At 44.5% G+C, this 19,974-nt stretch overlaps 1 protein-coding gene across 2 annotated transcripts in view; it reads left to right on the top strand.

Annotated features, from left to right (window-relative positions):
- Window positions 1-5,648: 5,648 nt before the first annotated feature.
- TMEM171 (transmembrane protein 171) overlaps window positions 5,649-19,974 on the top strand; it is a 29,965-nt gene continuing 15,639 nt past the window's right edge. Inside the window, exons 1-2 of one of the 2 annotated variants that reach the window (XM_050945279.1) lie at window positions 5,649-5,770; window positions 19,499-19,621. The gene's annotated coding sequence lies outside the window, so the exon portion shown is untranslated. The remainder of the gene's footprint in view (window positions 5,771-19,498; window positions 19,622-19,974) is intronic. The other variant, XM_050945278.1, reaches the window with a different exon arrangement.

Genomic DNA, 19,974 nt, shown 5'->3' with positions numbered 1-19,974 from the left:
TTGTCTACATTACAAAATTAAGTCAACTTAAGTCAGTGTACAGCCATTGCAGCAATTAAAGCAGTGATTTACATCACACTTGCTCCTTCTATCAGTGGTGCACATCCTCACCAAGAGTGCTTCCACCAACTGAAGAGGGGTATTGTGGGATACTGACAGCTAGAGCCCAGCAGCCCTTGTGGGGCTCACATCTGTCCTCCACACCTCACCACTGACAGCTGCCCCAGTGCTGACAACTCCTGATTACAGCCAGATGCAGGCTCACAGCTGGGCCCCCTCTGCCCCGGTGCTGACAACCTGCCCTATTCAGCCAGGTGCAGGGTTCACAGCTGGAGGTGAATGTGGAGTTATGTCAGTGTAGTGGGGGACTTACTTTGGCAGAAGCAGCATTCTAGTGTAGACACTGACATAATTAGGTTGACTTAAGCTGTCTTGCATCAACCTAACTCTGACCCCCTGCACCCAGACCCCACACCAAGCAGCCTGCACTCAGATTGCCCCACACAGAACCATCCCACACACATACAGATTCTCTCAGGCTGAGCCTGCCACTCACACCTGGTATGCCTGGCATAGAGGGGCATGGCCCTTGGGTGGACCCAGACCATGCACTGTTTCAGGCTTGGGTGCAGCCTCAATGCTGAGCCCATGTCCCAGGGGAGAGGGGGTTGCAGGGCAGCCATTGGCCTGTGCTCCCCACTGCCGTGCTGGATCCTCCACATTTATTTATTGACCAAATAAAGTTTGCAGAATTTTGCAGAATTTTAAAATATTGTGTGCAGAATTTTTTTTGGCACAAAATATTTAATATTTTTGGTACAGAATTCCCTCAGGAGTAATGAATATCACACAGAGTGTTCTGCATTCTGCACTGACTAATAATTGAATTCATATCCATTTTGAAGTCTTTGAGTTCCTCTTGAAAGAGGGTCATGTTGAGTGAGGAAATGTCTGTGTCTTTGCTCCCTACTCTGCTTGCTCCCTCAGCGAGAAAACTTCATCTGACAGAGTCCAGACTTCAACTTGTGATTGCCAGGACCAAGAGTGATCTACATGAAAGGCCTTCAATTATGGAACAAAATTCTGCAGCAAACTAGATGTAATAAAGGTGTAACACACAGAAATACTGGTAAAAGGCTGATCATTTCCTGGTCCCATTCACATGACAGCTCAGAGTTACAAAAGGTTTTACTACTGTCACATGGCAAGGCTCCAATAAAGCTGTTTACATCATCCTCATCTGCCAGGAATCTGTATTTGCTCTTCTGGTGGTATTTATTGTCAGAGAAGAAGTGGTCATGTATTACTTCCTTCGGGGCATGAACATTCAGGATGTTTTGAAGAACGAGAGTACCTATTTGGTTTTGTTTAAATATTTTCAGTTCCTCCTGCAGGACTGACTTTTAAGGGTGGCTGTGGCATATAGCCTTGGTGCAAATATACAGTATCCCTGTGAACTTGGCTTGTTGCCAGCCACTATGTTTGCAATCTAACATTCTCTCCTACCTGCAACTTAGGCAATGGCTTTACATTCCTGTCGTAGTATTTCTTCTGTTCCAACTTCCTAGCACGCAGGTCATCCGTAACTACTTCAGGGTTAATTATGTTTGGTTCAAACAGACTGGTGATTGTTGGCACCGAGGTTTTTGTCCTGCTCACGAACCTCTGAACTGGTTAGTCTAGTGAAGTATATTTTGATATTCTAGCATTACCAAGTATAGATCTGCAATTTACAGTATGTTGCAGAAAACATCAAGTAAAACTGTAGCACCAGTTCTATTTCAAAGAAATTTGAGTAGTAGCCTACTATTAAAAGGCAGAGTTTTCAATTTAATTCAGAAAGATTTGTGCCAACCTTTGATTGAGGATCTCAAGTGGTATCAGACTGTTCTTTTGAATCCTGTTTTCCTAATCATATTGCAGATTTCACACTTTGGATATGTTTTCTTTGATGGCAGCATTCATATCAGGCCAAAATAGAACTGAGCTTTGCAGTCGCACTTTTTAAACACCCAGACAGGCACTATGGATTATTCTTAGCATTTCTAACTTCATGGTGTGTGGTATTATGATATCATGAACTTTGTACAGAATCTCACCATATGCAGTAATTGTACCATTATAGCCCCAGTACATGTTTACAGTTGGAGACATCAGGGCTTTTTCTATTGATCATCACTCTAGAATTGCTCTATCAAGCTGATTGAGTCATTTTGCATTTCTTGTCTGAACTTTTGAAATTTTGTTTGAGAAATGGGTAGTGCATAACATTCTGGGATGGGGTCTGTCTCTTTTTATACAATGCCTAGCACAGTGGCACCCTGGCCTCTATGTACTATCACAATACAAATAATTTCAAACTTCTCTTTTAACAGGACTTTGTTCTCACTATTTATAAGCACTCTTGTAAGTATTTCGAAGAAGCTCCTTTCCAAGCCTGTATCTCACATTTAATGAGTATCTTTGTAGTTTAATAATTTTATTTTAAGGCTAAGAATTGCTTTGCAGGGTGGCTTCTGCAAATATTGAATTGATGTTCATTAAGTAAACACTGGTCAGTCTGTGCACTGAATGAGGTAGGGTTCTTATAGAAAAACAGTATGTGATCATGTAATTGAATATGCTATAGAACGATGTACATGCACAAGAGGACTGAATTATGGTTGCACAGACAACTTGTCCCAGTCCTATCTCTTCCCCACCCCGACTCCTTGCCCCAGTCCCATTCTCCTCATCTAGCCATCCCAGTCTCCACCCCTTGGGCTTCTCATCCCAGTTGGAATCTCCCCTTGGGGTTCTCTGTCCCATTCTTCTTGCCCAACCATTCCTAGTTCCCTCTGCCTACCTGTTTTCCACAGCCTCCTTGCCCAGACAGTCCCATTCCCCTCATTCCAGTTCTTCACTGGATCTCTCCCCACAACTGGCCCTCAGTTGCCCCCACCCACATTCTCTGTCCTAAGTGACTCCTAATACCAGTCTCTCTCCACAGACTCCTAATCTAATCTCAGTCCCCACACATACACACCTTTCCTGGCTCCTTGTCACAATCTCTTCACCCAGCCAGTGCCAGTTCCCATCCCATACCCTGGTTCCTCTCTTTCCCCTAACCCCACTGCTTCCCAGTCCTAGTCTCCTTGATGAGTCAGCCCCAGGCTCCACAACAAGATCTTCATCCAATCTCAGTCTCTCCTTTACCTACTTGCTCTCCCCCGCCCCATAACCCTTCCCACCTGCTAGTTTTCTTACCCAGTCTCTTCCAGTCCCCTCCCCCACTTCCTTTCTTGGTTCCCAGTCCTCTTACCCAGTCACTCCCAGTGTCCCTTCACTTTGCTCCCAGTCCCAATCTCCTCACAAGCTCTCAGTTTCTCACTTCCTCACCCCGGTCCAGCTCTTGCCCTTGTTGTATTGGGATCAAGAAGCTTCCTCTTCTACATTGCCTAGGCCCAGAGGAATGGTCAGAGACAGCACAGCAGAAAGGGTCTCCCTGTTCTCATTTCCAGTGCCTGGACCCAAACCTGACACAGCCCAGAGATGCAATTGCAGGGAGAGTTCTGTTTCACCTTGGCTGAAACATCCTTAGCGAGGCCAGAATCTTCAAAGATTTTAGCAGGTAAGTTCTAGCAAGTGTCTGAGCACGAACAAACTGCAATTTCTCAAAGGCTTATAAACTGGCCAAATTTGGAAAATTATCATAGGCAGACCACTGACACACAGGCCACCCCCCTGCCAAACTCCAGGTCCCTGCTCCAAAGCCTGGTGGCTCTAAAGCGTTTCCAGACAAAGGTCACCAGCATTTTTTAAACATGAACAAAACAGATTTAAGCTTGGCAGGATTTGATATAAATTAGTAGCTGTCTGTAAACAAATTTCAGCCAACATTCCAAAATCTCTCAACAAAAATAATCTCCATCAGTAACAGCCCCTATACCTTGCACCTACACGGATCGAGTGTCACTGCGGCATCAGGGAGCCCTCTGCAGCCCTCTGGCAAGGGAGAGAGGAAGGAGAACCATGATAGCAGAGCTGCAGAGGGCTTCCTGCTCACCTGTGGGGCCAATGACACTGGATCCCTGCAGCTGCAAGTCTATGGTCCTGGATGGGTAGACAGAAGATCCCTGGGCCAGGACTGCAAGGAGTGGAACTAGTTCTTGGCTGTGGGGAAGGCTACCCTGCTGCTGAATGGCTCCTGATTTAAGTCAGGCTCATCCTCCTCCTTGCAGTCCTGGGCAGAAGTTTCTGTTCTGGCAGGATGTCCTTACTACACCTTGTGCTAGCAGTGATCACGTGCCATCAGCCCTCTGGCAGCACAGAGAGTTCTCTGCAGCCCTGCTGTCATGGCTTTATTCACTTACTCATCAGCCAGGAGCAGGGGGCCATCCCCAGACAGAAGAGCTCAGCAGCAGAGTGGCCTCCCCGGTGGCCACAGGCTCAACTTTCTCCTTGCAGCCCTGAGCAGAGCGTCTGTTCTGCTTGGCCAGGACTGCACTCTGCTCACCATCTTGCGCTCAGGTGTTTTGAGCCCCTGGGCTGTGCAGAGAGCTCTGCAGCCCCATTGTCAGCACTAATCCCAACCCTATCCCACTTAGTTTCCCACACCTGTGAAAATAAAAAGTTAAAACTTGGAAAAAATTATATTAATCATCAAAATTGCAAAAAAGAACTGAAGTCTGCTAAGCCTAAATATATTTTCCCCTAACCTCACTCTTGGAAATGGCTGAATACCCTTTTTAGCTTCCAAAAACAAAAAATCCACAACTCAGCCTGAAGCCAACATCTGGCCTGGAAACATGTCAGCCCAGATGGCCAAAGTCTGGCAAAATTATAAGGAACTGAAACCAGGGTCTTATAATAAGAAAGGTGGGGTACAATAGCTGGTTATGCCACTCCTCCTGCTGATAATAAATTACTTTCTAGCCATTGCCAGGCACTTGTGTGTTCTTCTCCTAGCTGGCTTTAAAATACCCATGTGTGTGTTTGCTCCTCAGTTATGCAGCTGGAAACTCTCTCATGTTCCCCGACTAATGAGTTTGTTTAGAAGCGTGTTCTAACCAGTTCTGGGGAGTGCGAGCAGGAAGAGCTCTTCAGCTCTGCTCTCCCCTCCCGACAATCAAGGAGAGCAGGGTACTTCGGCTTTAGGTGTAAACACTGCGCAGGTTCGGCAAACAGGCCGGTCTGGGGTTACTGGTTGGTCCTATCCCAGCGCAGGGAGCGGGACTTGGTGATTTAGCCAGGTCCCTTCCAGCTGTACTGCGCTGTGTATTGTTAACTCACTCCCCTGGGAGTGTCCCGTCCCTGCCCTGCCCTGCCGTTGCGGGGGGCTGGGTCCGGCTGTACATTGCACCTGTGGGGTGGGCGCAGCGCAGGGAATCTGCCCCCGGGAGTTTCGGGTCCCTGTATGGGGGCCTGGGGCTGTTGTTGGGATCGTCACTGCGCCCTGGCGCCGCCGCGACCTCTGTGAACTGGCCGCCCTGCCTCTGCCCCTCCCGCCCTGCGGCTCGCCGCCGCCCCCAGGCTTCCGAGGAGACGCGGGGCGGGGGCAGCGCCCGGGCACAGCGCGCCGCCTCCCCCGCCCTGCGCTCAAGGTCGCAGAAGGTGCCAGCCAGAGCCGGCCCAGGCACGTCCGCGCCGCCTGGCCCCAAGCCCGCAGCCAGCGCCGCCCATCGGCCCCTGGGCGCTGCCTCAGTTGCTTAAATAGCGGCTCCCGCCGCTTGGCCGCCCACCATGAGCCCGGCGCGCTGCCCTCGCCACACCGCCGCCGCCTCCTCCTCAGGTAAGGGCCGCCCCCGCGGGCCGGGCCGGGCCGCCGGCGGATCCCCCCACCCGGAGCAGCGGGACCCCCGGGATCCGGCACCGCCGAGCTGCCTAGACGGGGGGCGGCTGAGGCCGGCGGGGATGGACGCATTAGAAGGGGGAGCGGGGTCCGGACCCCCAAGGGAGGGGCTCACCCAGAGCAAACCGCCCCCGGTTTCCCGGGGGGTGGGGAGAGGCTGAGTGTCTCCTTCCTGCGCCTCCGGGGACCCTGCGCTCGCGGCTTGTCTCCACCCCGCGGCGTCAGTTCAGTGCCGTTAGCAGGTGTGCACGCGCGGCCGTAGCCCGGCAACCTGCGGGCAGGCAGCGCTCAGACCTTTGCGGGTTAGCCCCGCCCCGCCTTTCTCCAATGCGGCCGCCGGCTTCCACCAGGGGCTCGTCGTGCGGCGGACTGGGGCGGGGCTAAGCAGTGGTCCCGCCCCTGGAGCCGCCCTCAGGGGCTGGGCCCTGTCCCCCCTCAGATGCCACAAACCCTGGAAACCGCGGGGCTTGGGCTTGAGTTTCAGCTGAGATGTGCCAGACACTGGGCTCTGCTCCCAGGCGCACCATTCCCCCCCATCGACCCTGGCCCTGGAGCATGCAGCGCCGAGCTCCTGGGCTCCTGCCATGGACTCTGATTGTGGGGCTTCAGGCTCCACCTCTGGGCTTCGACCGCATGGCAGTGGGCTCCAGCCACAGGGCTTTGGGCTCTGGCCATGGGATCCAACCCCAGCCTTCCATCACCCCTGGCCCCCAGTGCATCCTCCAGCCCCAGGCCCCAATGTTCATTTTTCTGGCAGGGGGGTGCTCCTCCACCTCCAGGCTCAGCACCCACTCTGCCCCTTCCCTTAAGGCTCCACCTCTTCCTGTCTCCTGCCCCTCCGCCCCAGCAGCTCCTGCCCTTCACCAAACAGCTGATCAGCGAGTGGCTGATGGGTGCTGAGCACCCACTATTTGTCTTCCATGGGTGCTCCAGCCCTGGAGCACCCATGGAGTTGGCACCTATGGTTTCAGCTGCATGCTCCATTCCCTGGCCGTGTGGTGGTGGGCACCTGGCTAGAGCCATTGGGCTCAGGCTCCAGCCCCCAGCTGTGCAACGGCAGGAGCCAGCCCCAGGCTACCACCTCATGCCCCCATTGCTCCTGTCCCCTGCTGTGACCTCTAGCCCCCATGCCTGACTGTGTGGCTATAGGGTTCTGGTCCCTGGGCTCCCCCCCATCACTCTTGGCCCCCACTGCCTCCCCCAGTCCCTCCTCCAGTCCCCCAGGCACCCACTGCTTCATCTATCCATCATTCCTGGCCCTCAGCTGCCTCCCTACTCACCTCCCCATCCAGGGCTTAATTTGTCCCCCAGCTTGCCAGGGCTGAGTATGTCTGTTATGAGAAGTAATATTTGTATGTTTGTTGATATCACTTTTCACTGCCTCTCAGCTAGCTAGCAAGTCTGCTGCTGTGGAAAGTGATATTAACAAACATACAAATACCACTTTTTACAGAAACACACTTACTAGCTAGCAAGTCTAAAAAGAAACAACAACAAAAAAAGACAAGAACATGCAAAGCACCTTATTTGTTTCTATTCTGTCTAGGTCCAGTACAGAATATAAAGACAACTGTACATTATTTTTATTATCGAGTGAAAAAAAAAGCCACATAAATTACGATGATTTGAGCATGTATATGTGCATATATATTTGTTTTTCCTACAATTAATTAGGTGTATTAGGAAAAAGTGTCAGAGCAGCCACAAGCAAGAGTTAAAGCAGCAAAGAGTCCAGTGGCACCTTATAGACTGACGTCTGTTAGTCTATAAGGTGCCACAGGACTCTTTGCTGCTTTTACAGATCCAGACTAACACGGCTACCCCCCTGATACTCAGAAGAGTTAGTGGCCACACTCTGGGGCCACCAAAAATTTGTTGTGAGAACCACTGGCCTAGGCAATCCCTGTGTTCCTTTGATTCCATTCTCAGCAGTGTTGATTTGCCTTCTTGTTTATCACCACTTTCTCCTTTTAACTCCCTTTAATTTAAACTGCTCATATACCTCACAAGGTTCTAAATTAAAGTTATCAACTCAAGAAAGGAGCCTGAGTGTCACTGTGGACACTCAGTGAAGACATTGGCTCAATGTGCAGCTTCACTTTTAAAAAAGCAATCTAACTGTTAGGCTGCATGAGGAATGGGATGGAGCATTCATAGATTTCAAGACCAGAAAGCAGGACCATAACCAGGGCAGGGCAAGGTGCAAAGTCAAATAGGGCAGAAAAATTATGAAAAAACAGTAGGGAGAGCAAATATGCTTGCTTGCCCCAGGTGCTAAAATGCCTACTTACAGCTCTGCCAGAAGGGACCATTATAATCATCTAGTCCAGGAGTTCTCAAACTGGGGGTGGGACCCCTCAGGGGATCGTGAGGTTATTACATGGGGGGTCGTGAGTTGTCAGCCTCCACCCCAAACCCCGCTTTGCCTCCAGCATTTATAATAGTGTTAAATATATAAAAAGGTGTTTTTAATTTATGCGGGGTGGTTGCACTCAGAGGCTTGCTATGTGAAAGGGGCACCAGTACAAAAGTTTGAGAACCACTGATCTAGTCTGACCTTCTGTATAATGCAAGCCATAGAACGTTCCCAGAATAATTCCTAGAACATATATCTCAGAAAAACATCCAATCTTGATTTAAAAATTGTCAGTGAAGGCAAATCCATCACAATACTTGCCAAATTGTTTCAATGGTCTGAATTTCCCTAGCTTCAACTTTCAGCCATTGGATTTCTCTGCTAGATTGAAAAGGCCATTATTAAATATTTTAACTAATTGTTTTTGCTCATCATGTAATTCAAGATTTTAGAACTAGAGGATTTCATCTTCTCACATCTTTCCTCTTTTTTCTTTCTTTTCAACTTCCAATTGGTTTCTTAACTTTGAATGAACTTGACATTGAATTGAACTACTTGAATAAACTGAATAAAATGTTCTCTCTACTCCTACAAAAGAGGTTGCTGTTGTCAAAAGGTGATTTAACAAATTTTGGTTTCAGGTGCTTAGCTAGTAATTTCCACCAGATCAGTTGTTTGTAGGGCTGTCAAGTGATTTAAAAAATTAATTGTGCCATTAAAAAAAATAGAATACCATTTATTTAAATATTTTGGATGTTTTCTATATTTTCAAACATGTTGGTTTCAATTACAACACAGAATATAAAGTGTATAATGCTCACTTCATATTTATTTTTGATTACAAGTGTTTGCACTGTCAAAAGACAAAATAAATAATATTTTTCGATTTACCTAATACAAATACTGTAGTGCAATCTCTTTATCATAAAAGTTGAACTTACAAATATAGAATTACGTACAAAATAACTGCATTCAAAAATAGAACAATGCAAAATTTTAGAGATTGCAAGTCCACTCACTCCTACTTCTTGTTCAACCAGTCGCTCAGACAAACAAGATTGTTTACATTTGCAGGAGATAATATTGCCCTCTTCTTGTTGACAATGTCACCTGAAATTGAGAACAGGCATTCTTATGATACTGTTGTAGCGCAAGATATTTACGTGCCAGATGCGCTAAAGATTCATATGTCCCTTCATGTTTCCACCACCATTCCAGGAGACATGCGTCCATGCTGATGATTGGTTCTGCTCGAAAATCATCCAAAGCACTGCACGCCGACGCATGTTCATTTTCATCATCTGAGTCAGATGCCACCAGCAGAAGGTTCATTTTCTGTTTTGGTGGTTTGGGTTCTGTGGTTTCTGCATTGGAGTGTTGCTCTTTTAAGACTTCTGAAAGCATGCTCCCTACCTTGTCCCTCTCTGATTTTGGAAGGCACTTCAGATTCTTAAATCTTGGGTCGATCTTTACAAATCTCACATTGGTACTTTGCATTTTGTCAAATTTGCAGTGAAAGTTTTCTTAAAACGAACAACAACATGTGCTGGGTCATCATCTGAGACTGCTATGACATGAACTATATGGCAGAATGTGGGTAAAACAGAGCAGGGAATGTACAGTTCTTCCCCAAGAAGTTCAGTCACAAATTTAATTAATGCATTTTTTTTTTTAATGAGCGTCATCAAGCATGGAAGCATGTCCTATGGAATGGTGGCTGAAGCATGAAGGAGCGTACAAATGTTTACCATATCTGGCACGTAAATACCTTGCAATGCTGGCTACAAAAGTGCCATGCAAATGCCTGTTCTCACTTTCTGGTGACATTGTAAATAAGAAGAGGACAGCATTATCTCCTGTAAATTAAACAATCTTGTTTGTTTTAGCGATTGGCTGAACAAGAAGTAGGACTGAGCGGACTTGTAGGCTCTGAAGTTTGACATTGTTTTGTTTTTGAGTGGAGCTATGTAACAAAACAAAAAATCTACATTTGTAAGTTGCACTTTCTGGACCAAGAGATTGCACTACAGTACTTGTATGAGGTGAATTGAAAAAATAGTATTTCTTCTGGTAATCATTTTTACAGTGCAAATATTTGTAATCAGAATGTACACTTTGATTTCAATTACAACACAGAATACAAGATCTATATGAAATTGCGATTAATCTTTTTTGAGTTAATCACGTGAGTTAACTGTGATTAATTGACAGCCCGAATTGTTTGCCTTTCTTTAAAACTTGACAGCAAACGTACTGTTTAATATTTTTTGTGTTTTAATTTAAATTAGTTTAATAGATTGTCAGTTTCAAATTTAACTTTAAATAGGTTAATTTAAAAAAACAAACCTGTATTTAATTTAAATAAAATCATCTGGGGGTTTTTTAATCACTGATTTTTTGTTATCTACCTTGCATTGTATGGATGACAAGTATTAGAGGGGTAGCCGTGTTAGTCTGGATCTGTAAAAGCAGCAAAGAATCCTGTGGCACCTTATAGACTAACTTACAGACCAAAACATCTGTTAGTCTATAAGATGCCACAGGATTCTTTGCTGCTTTTATGGATGACAAGAATATCCAAAGTTAAAACTGTTAACTTGAACACATTTTGGAAGAAATGTGAAATGTCATGCTTCAAGGTTTAAACTAATCTAATTACTAGGGATTAGGAACAAACCTAAAAGGCGGAGGGGGCAGATTATCCCACATCTGCCTAATATGAGGATTCTTCTACCTTTCTCCAAAGCATCTGGTGCTGGCCCGTCAGAGACAAAATATTGGAATAAATGGACCAGAAGACTGATCCATCATGGCAATTCCTATGTTCTTGTCCCTCTACCCCAATCATGCTATTCTCTGGACAGAGAGAATAATTCTGAAAGTCTTATTCTGCAGTACTTGAAATGACTAGTTACCCCTCCCACTCTCCAAACCCCTCGATCTCAGCCTGGAGCACCCTCCTGCACCCCAAACCTTTCATCCCTAGCCCCACTCCAGAGCCTGCACACCCTCCTGCACCCCAATTCCAATTTTGTGAGAATTCATGGTTAGCCATACAATTTCTGTTGCCCGATGTGGCCCTCGGCTCAGAAAGTTTGCCCACCCCTCTACTATAGTGATGAGTATTACAGGAAAGCCCATGAGAAAATTAATAATTCTGTCTTTAATGCAGTGCCACATGCTGAATGAGAATAAAACAATAGCTGCTCATACTGAATAGCTGCTCATTCAGTGAACACTGTCAAGGGGTCACTGTGGAGGGGTCACTATGGAGAAAAAATGTATGTGATCGTGTAATTAAATACTGTGTCCCAAAGCATACGTCCTAGTAAGCTGAATTAAGGTTGCACAGGCAACCATAATTCTGGTATTTCTAATTTTTAAGTGTTGACTTTGCAACTTTAATAATGTTCTTTTAATTTGGGGCGTTTTTGTGTGTAATAATCTTCAGGTTTTTTGTTTTTTGTTTTTTTTTCAAAAAAGCAAATTGAAAAAACATGTGGCCTATCTATCATGTGGTTTCCTATTAACACCTCCATGGTACGTCAGCAGGGTTGGAACTTTTAGATCCACTGCACAGACCTCTGCCACTTGAGCTAATGGAACCACTGCTAGCAGTAATAAGTTGTCATCCTCTCTAGGTGGACCAGCACTAGAGGTGGGTGGGACACTTTGCCAGTGTGTTTCACAGGTTTTGCTGACAGCAGAGGAATGGCAAGACTCAGGAATCTTGGGTTCTATTTCAGATGTTGGAGAAGAGTGTGCTGTAGTGGGCATGGACACTTCTGCCCCACCCCCAGCAATCTATCCATGTCCTTTCACTGGCAATTTTTTGTTCCAGTCGCAGTCTCCATTCCTCAGGCTTCTCATCCCAGGCCCAGCCTGTCACAATTCACCATGTCACAGTTCTTGAATTAACTGCACCTATCACCCTCTCCTGGTCTCCATGAGGGGGCCCACTTAGGTCTGAGGCCAATAGCCATCACCTTTCTCAGGGTGGGATGCCTTAATGCTTTCCCTCTAGCCCAGGGTCTTAAGCTGCCAATTCTTTCAATTCCCTGTGATCACCAGGGCAGATCTGAGTTCAGTTCAGCACCTGCAGTTGTACCCTCTGAGGCAATGATAGGGGTAGCCAGTGATCAGCCAGCTCTCATTAAACCAAAGTACTATTTATTTAGAGAAAAATATTATAAAGAAAATAAATCTTAAAACAATGACCAGCTAACATGCATGCCTGGCTAACCAGGCAGTCACCCATCTTTCATATGGACATTCTGGTAGGTTCTGAAATACTTTGGGCCTTCTCACAGGGTCTGATTCTGTTGGACACAGCCTCATGCCTGTCAGTTTCCAGATGGCATCTGTGTACCAGTCTCTCCCTAGGTTAGGACTGTTTTAAGGAACGGCTCTTTGTATTTAGGCCTCTAGAACCAGGTTGAACCAGTATATGCACTTCACCCTGAGGTGGTGCTGTGAAACTTCAAAAGGTACTTTACCTGCATTGTTGCAATATTGGGGATTTGCATTGAGGATCTTCTGTTGTCTTTAGTTCCTGCAGGAAGCACCCCTTATTTGACCCATTTGGCCCTGAATACAATCAGGAGCCTGCCCATAAAGAGACATATATTATAAAGTTAACACAATAATCCTGTTTACATAGAATTGCATCTGTCACACACCACTCCCAGTTTCTTTGTTCAATCTGTGTCCCACCTGCAGTCTCAGCCTCCTAGTCCATCCAGTTCCCTCCATCCTCTGGCTTCTGTCCAGCCACTCCCTGATCTGTCTTCCTTTCCCCCATGCCGACTTCCATTTGTCTGCCACTGTTTCTCCTTCCTTCCCCGGTCTCTTCATCCAATCTTAGTCAGTCTACCTCCTCCCCACTGCCAGATCCTTGTCCCAGTTCTCTCCCTGCACACCAGCTCCTGGACCTTGTCAGATTTGGCCCCCCTCCTCTCCACTGATTGCTAGTCCTCAGGGCCAGCTCCAGGCACCAGCGCAGCAAGCAGATGCTTGGGGTGGCCAACAGAAAGGGGCGGCACGTCCAGGTCTTTGGCAGCGGGTCTCTCAGTCCCTCTCAGAGGGAAGGACCTGCCGCCGAATTGCAGCCGAAGGCTGAAGCCAATCGTGGCTTTTTTTTTCTTCCTCTGCCGCTTGGGGTGGCAGAACTGTTGGAGCCAGCCCTGCTAATCCTATATTCTTTGCCCAGCTAGTCCCAGTCTCCCTAGCTCCTCCTTCAATCTCCATCTCCTGCCTGTCCCTCTGACCAATCATTTCCCTCCCTGGCTCCCAGTCCCAATCTTTTTTCCCAGCCTGTCCCACCTGTCTGGCCCTTTGTCTCAATCTACTCTTTCTTCTCTCCCCACAGTCTAGCTGTTGTCCCTGCTGCATTTGAGTCAGACACCTTCCATGGTGCCTGGTGGACCCAGGGTGAAGCCAATCTTCCCCTGCAGCTGCAGTTCCTAGCTGCAGAGCAGGGTGGGACCAGGCTCTGGAACTGAGAGCAAGCTGTCACTCTTGTGCTCTCAATGCCCCTGCTGGGTGCAGGCACCTTGGAGGAAGAAGGTGACTGACGTTTCAGATGGCACTCAGTCAAAATGGCTTGATTTCCATATAGCCTTTGCATGTGGAAATGAGGCTAATCTCCAGTAAAGATGACTGCCATCTCCCTTTGCTTTTTATTGGGCTCAACAGGCTGTTCTCAGGGAAGATGGATACCTGGACCTAGGGTGACTAGACAGCAAGTGTGAAAAATCGGGATGGGGGTGGGGGGTAATAGGAGCCTATATAAGAAAAAGACCCAAAAATTGTGACAGTCCATATAAAATCAGGACATCTGGTCACCCTACCTGGACCTCTATGGTTAAAGTATGGGAGCAGAGAGGGAAATTGAGAGGGAAAAGGAGGGGAAACTGAGTCAGGTGAGACCTGTGGGAGACTACAGAAGCGGAATGAGAGTGGGACCAGTGTGGGGATTAGCCACTGGGCCGACAGGGCCCGTGCCCAGGGTCCCTGGCCAATTGAGGGACCCCAGACAAATGGGTGCCCCTGCACCCCAACCTTGCTTCCCAGCAGAAGTGGGGGGGATAACTTCAGGCAGAAGGGGTGGAGAGGGCCCCCCACTTGCTCTGGCCCAGGGCCCCACAAAAGCTTAATCGACCTCTAAGTGAGACAGGAAACTGGATGTGGTAGGGAGGAAAATAGAGCAGTGATAAGGAAGGTGTATGGAGAGAGTGGCTGGCTAGGATAAAAGGAGTTTCCCCTAGTGGAAGGCTCACAGTGTGTGCGTTTTTAATGTTAAATTTTCAACCTGGAATAATCAAACACAAATTGGGGGCAGGCAATTTAAAGGTTTAAAAACTCAGAAGGCAGACAAAAAGCAATATATTTTTTAAATCTTGATTATTATTTTTTGGGACTAATTAGAGGTGCCAGTTCTGATCACAATTACTAATAAATAATATATTACATTGTGCATTTATATAGCACTTCACATTTTCAAAAAAGCACTAATCCTGGAGTTGGGTCTGCGTGCATAGATTTTTGTGCCTATGCTGATCCCCTAACTTGGGAAGTATTAGCTAACGGGGGGACAGCAGTATTGTCAGCTTGTGTGATATTTTTTGTTTTGTTTTTGTTTTTAAAGTCCCAGCTCCCAAAGTCATATGATTTAATGAGAATCTCAGTTTTCATGATGGCGGGAGGAGGAAGTAAATTTCTAGCCCTTATGATCATGAAGAAAAGCTTGAAACTGTTAACTTTACAGGCTCAAAAACCAGAAGGAAAATAAAAAGTACCACAGTTTATTTTATTTTTTTTAAATGTTGATTTGGTGTGTGACTCATGATCTTTGAATGCATGGGGCTGGCACTAATGTGGAAGTTGTAATCTGTATGTGACATGCAGGAGTGATGTTAAGAGACTGGTCGCTATTTCCTGTCCCCAGTTAACTGACATGGGTCAGGGTTAACACCTCTGTCACAGGGCAGGAGTCAGTGTCCAGTGACTCTGTTTATTGTGGTGATAACCACACGCAAATAGCTATTAAAGGGAATGCTGTGTGCGTATTTGGTGTGTAGGGGATGCTGCATAGGCAAGTGAAATTCTATCAGGGTTCCGGTCATAACATCATCTTATCATGATTTAAATCACTAGTCAGGAAGACTCAATTTAATCATGGATTTCTATATAAAAGTACATTCTTGTTGGTTGTTATAACCTTAATACATATTCTTCACAGCTCAGAGATAGATGTAGGTTTCATTTTTAGAAGGTATACACTATATATATTTTTAAGTGATTTATTTTGAAAACTTTTCAGATTAGTTTTATAGCTGTATCAGAAAATGAATTATTGTTTGGTTGTTTAATTTACCAAAGGTAATTGACGCAGGTATTTATTAAGTCATTGGGAGGTGAACTATCTCCAATTCAACAGATTAATCACTAATATTTAGAGGATTTTCTTGCCATGATGTATTAGGAGATCTCACTCAGTTCCTTCCAGATTTCAACAGGGTCAGCAATAAAACAGCTATTTCCCTGCATTTTGTTCAAGGCTACAGAAATAGGCTTCACAGAACTCAGCATGTGTTCAACATTTCTCTTTTAGCCCAATGTTGAGAACTTTGACTGTGACAGTACCATCTATTTTTTCAGTTTTGTTCACAAACTGTCATCAAATTGAGCACTGTATCAAGAACTGGCCTAAAATAGTCCACTACTGAATTCCATCACATGTCTGGGGGAGAGTTAGCTTGGCTCCTCCCACTTTTTTCAGAGCAGCCACTGCAAAGTGGTTGTTACTGAAGTAATTTGCAATTTAAATAACATTAGCCTTTATTTCTGGAACACTGAAGTCTTTAGCTAGGAGGTGTGTCAAATGAGCACTGCAACCGTATGTTATTATCTTTGGATTCTCTTCTAAATTATTTCTTCTCATCTTGGATATGTTTGCAGCATTGTTTATGACCAAGCTGCATACTAGACATTTGAATTTTTTTTTCATGGTTTGTTATAGCTTTTACTGCTGCTCCTTGTAAGTATTCTGCTGTGTGTGCTTTTCCTGATGTATCAATTGTTTCTGTAAGGAAGACATTCCCTTCTTCTGTTGTCACATGAGCACATACGACAGAATCATTGTGGACATTGCTGCACCCATCAAGACTCAGGTTAAAAATTTCACCCTCTAGACCTTTTGCACACTGCTCAATTTCGCTTTCATACACTTTTATCCAGCAATTTGTCTGCGACATCTGCTCTGTGGATGGACTGTATCCTGGTCTTAATGACTGAACCATGTTAATAAAGTGTGGGTTCTCAATTGTGTGGAAAGGAGAGTTTGTTGCATAAACAAACGGGGCAATTTTTTCATCAATTACCTCATTTTTTTTTTTTTAATCTGCTGCTTCTTATCACAAACTTATCTATGGTTGTTTCTGGATGATGGAGAATTTTTTTTTCTTTTTGCTACATACTGTGGCTATGTGACATACATGATGTGGCTGCATCTAAAATGATAGTACCATAGAGTAACAACTATATATTTTGCTCAAGCATGAGAATTCAAAAATAGTCCAGAAGGAAGACAGGCAGTCCTTAGGAAAGAAGTATGAAATAAAAATAAGTTTACCAACCTGAAAATCCTGCATGTTTAGACATGTTCCTTTCATCATCTTCAGCACAGCTTCCTCCTGAGAAGGAACACTTCTCATGATGTTGTTTCATTTGGGAAACCAGGTCTTGCATTTCTTTGTTGCACTGTTTGTATTTTGCACTCATGCCTGTCTTACCCACAGGTAGAGGAGCTTCATTAAAATATTCCCAAACTGGGTCTTTTACGGCCTGCAGCCATTATAGGTTTTCCCTTCTAGTGAGAGAATGGTATGGTAGATCTCAAAGCAATGAAGGCTACACTGAGAAAGACCTCAAGGCTTCTGGAATATGCTGCTCAAACAGTTTCACTTTAGTTTCTACTGCCTGTCCTTACCTGCTCACATTTATCTCCAGACTTTTTCTCCTTGTCCAGATCTATTCTGCCCCCAACAATCTTCTATTCATTGAACTTTTTGAAATTTTGCACTTTTAGAGAGAGGTCAGGGATTGACTCTGTGTACACAGATTTGCAGAGGGACAATAGGGTTGAGGTCTGCTATTTCTCACCGCTATATATTATTTATTTATTTATTTAAAAACATTTTTGCTGTTAACAAGCATGTTATCTTTGGAGACACAAATCCACAGTTTGAGAACTGCAAAACTAGGCATCTCTGATGGTATCTTCTAGACTGAGCACTGAGTCCTATTGAGCAGATAGAAAGATTAACCTAAATAATCTATACAGAAGCCCCTGGAACCCCATAAGATTGGGTCCCTAATCCATGAACTATTGGAACTCATTTACAAAACTTTTCTTAAACTTTACACAAATATATTGTCTCCTACTATAGAATTAGAAATTATAATCCCTATTCCATGAGGAGATATTATAGCTCAAAGATATATCTTTATCTTTAGATAATTTTTTCCCCTCAAAAAGCCGATTTAAATGTAAAAAATCCAATTTTTTTAAATCATTGATTTTTATCCAGCCTGCTTTCCCATTACCCAACTACCTCCATTCCACCCTGCCAATTTTGTCTTAACAGTTTTTGGCCTGAAAATTTTCTCAAGCCAAAGGAGAATGTTGAGAGCAAACGTTCATGCATACACATGGAGCTGGTGGCATCTGAGCTGATGGAAATGCTGTCAGGCACGCAGTCAGCTGTGGGCATAATTCTTCTTTAAATACTCTTTTGGTGGGACTCTTAAGTAGTAGAGCTTAATCATGCAATGTTTTTACCATTAAATTTTGGTGGTAGCATAAGTGAAATTAGTCCTCCTTTGGATTTTGCAGCATAGAATCTGGTTCTTTGATCTTCAAAGCCGCAACAAACTGTTCTGAATGTTCCTTCTTTTGTGGTACTGAAAAAATTAAGAAAGTATGTACAAACTCCCTTTTTAAATGTGTGTGTTTCAAATTAATAGTATAACAGCAAGATTAGTGCAGGAGAAGGAAACACTGTGGAGGAGCAGTCAAAACAAATTTATGAGCTCTTTAAGAGGTTCTAAATTAGAAAAAAAATTCATTTCAAATTATTTCCTTTTGTCCTAACTTCACTTTATTCATTTCCATCTATTTTTTTCCACACAAAATAGAAAATAAAGTATTGTTTTATTGAAGGTTTCTCCCTGATTCCATTGCCCCACTACGATAATTGGTAATATAATAAGAGTACTTGTGGCACCTTAGAGACTAACAAATTTATTTCAGCATGAGCTACAGCTCACTTCTTCAGAGATGCACAGAATGGAACACACAGACAGGAGATATTTATACATACAGAGAACATGAAAAGGTGGAAGGATGCATACCAACAGGAAGAGTCTAATCAATTGCGATGAGCTATCCTCAGCAGGGGAAAAAAAAACTTTTGAAGTGATAATGGAGATGACCCATAGAAGGTGTGAGGAGAACTTAACATAGGGAAATAGATTCAATTAGTGTAATGACCAACCATTCCCACTCTGAATGGCTGGGTCATTACACTAATTGAATCTATTTCCCCATGTTAAGTTCTCCTCACACCTTCTATGAGTCATCTTAATTATCACTTCAAAAGTTTTTTTTTCCCCTGCTGACGATAGCTCATCTCAATTGATTAGACTCTTCCTGTTGGTATGCATTCTTCCACCTTTTCATGTTCTCTGTATGTATAAATATCTCCTGTCTGTGTGTTCCATTCTGTGCATCTGAAGAAGTGAGCTGTAGCTCACGAAAGTTCATGCTGAAATAAATTTGTTAGTCTCTAAGGTGCCACAAGTACTCTTGTTCTTTCTGTGGATACAGACTAACACGGCTGCTACTCTGAAACCTGGTAATATAATGTGCTTCAGCAGAAAAATAGTTTGACATAGCATAGTCTGAAGTGCTAGTTAGCCATTTTTGTTATTGGTGAAGCTTGTGAGGTCCTATACTCAACTTGATGGCACTTCTCTGTTTGGATGTAATACAATTACTTTAGAATACCACAGCCAATCAATTCCAAAATGTCAGGGAATATTTTAGGCATCATGGGGAAGAACTCTATTAATTTTGAGGGAAAATCAGAAGGGGAGAAATGGGGGACACACTGAGCCCCTGGCATTTGTTAGTAGAGCCACAGTTCCAAGCACCCATGTAAGTGTCTATAGATCAAACTGATTGATGGCATGCATAAACATCTTCCAGCATAACAATGTCGCTGTTTCATCTCTGTTCATCCTCCCAATAGGGCTTAACGTGTTGACACCCTGCATGATTTATCATTCAGACAGAAAAAAGAGAAATAATAATAGAGGCAGTTATAATAAATGGACCTACAACTTTACCCGAACTGTGAGCTCAACTGTAAAAAGTAAGTGAAAATTCATAAGATGTCACAATAAATTATAATAACAAATATTGATGGGGGGAGGTACAAAAGGGGAGACAGTTAATTAGTCGAAATGAAAAGGCATACTGATATAATTCAGACAGTTATGATCATGCTTGGTAAATAAGAAAAGCTTGGAACTAGAAATGAGTGAACCAAAATTGATCTGTCAGAAACTAGGCCTAATGGGTGGACAAAACAATGAAGGAATGGGCTATTCTGCTCCTTTGCAGGTCCTTAAAGACTTTAGGGAGAAAAATTGGCTAATGGAGCAAGGTTCACCAACATGGCTATCACCCCACCATGTCCTGGGACCAGAGCCGGATTAATGTAGG

The sequence above is a fragment of the Gopherus flavomarginatus genome, chromosome 3 (assembly GCF_025201925.1).
Source record: "Gopherus flavomarginatus isolate rGopFla2 chromosome 3, rGopFla2.mat.asm, whole genome shotgun sequence".
NCBI lineage: Eukaryota > Metazoa > Chordata > Testudines > Testudinidae > Gopherus > Gopherus flavomarginatus.
The sequence above is the reverse complement of the archived record's forward strand: the minus strand, read 5'-3'. Positions and strand labels throughout refer to the sequence as shown.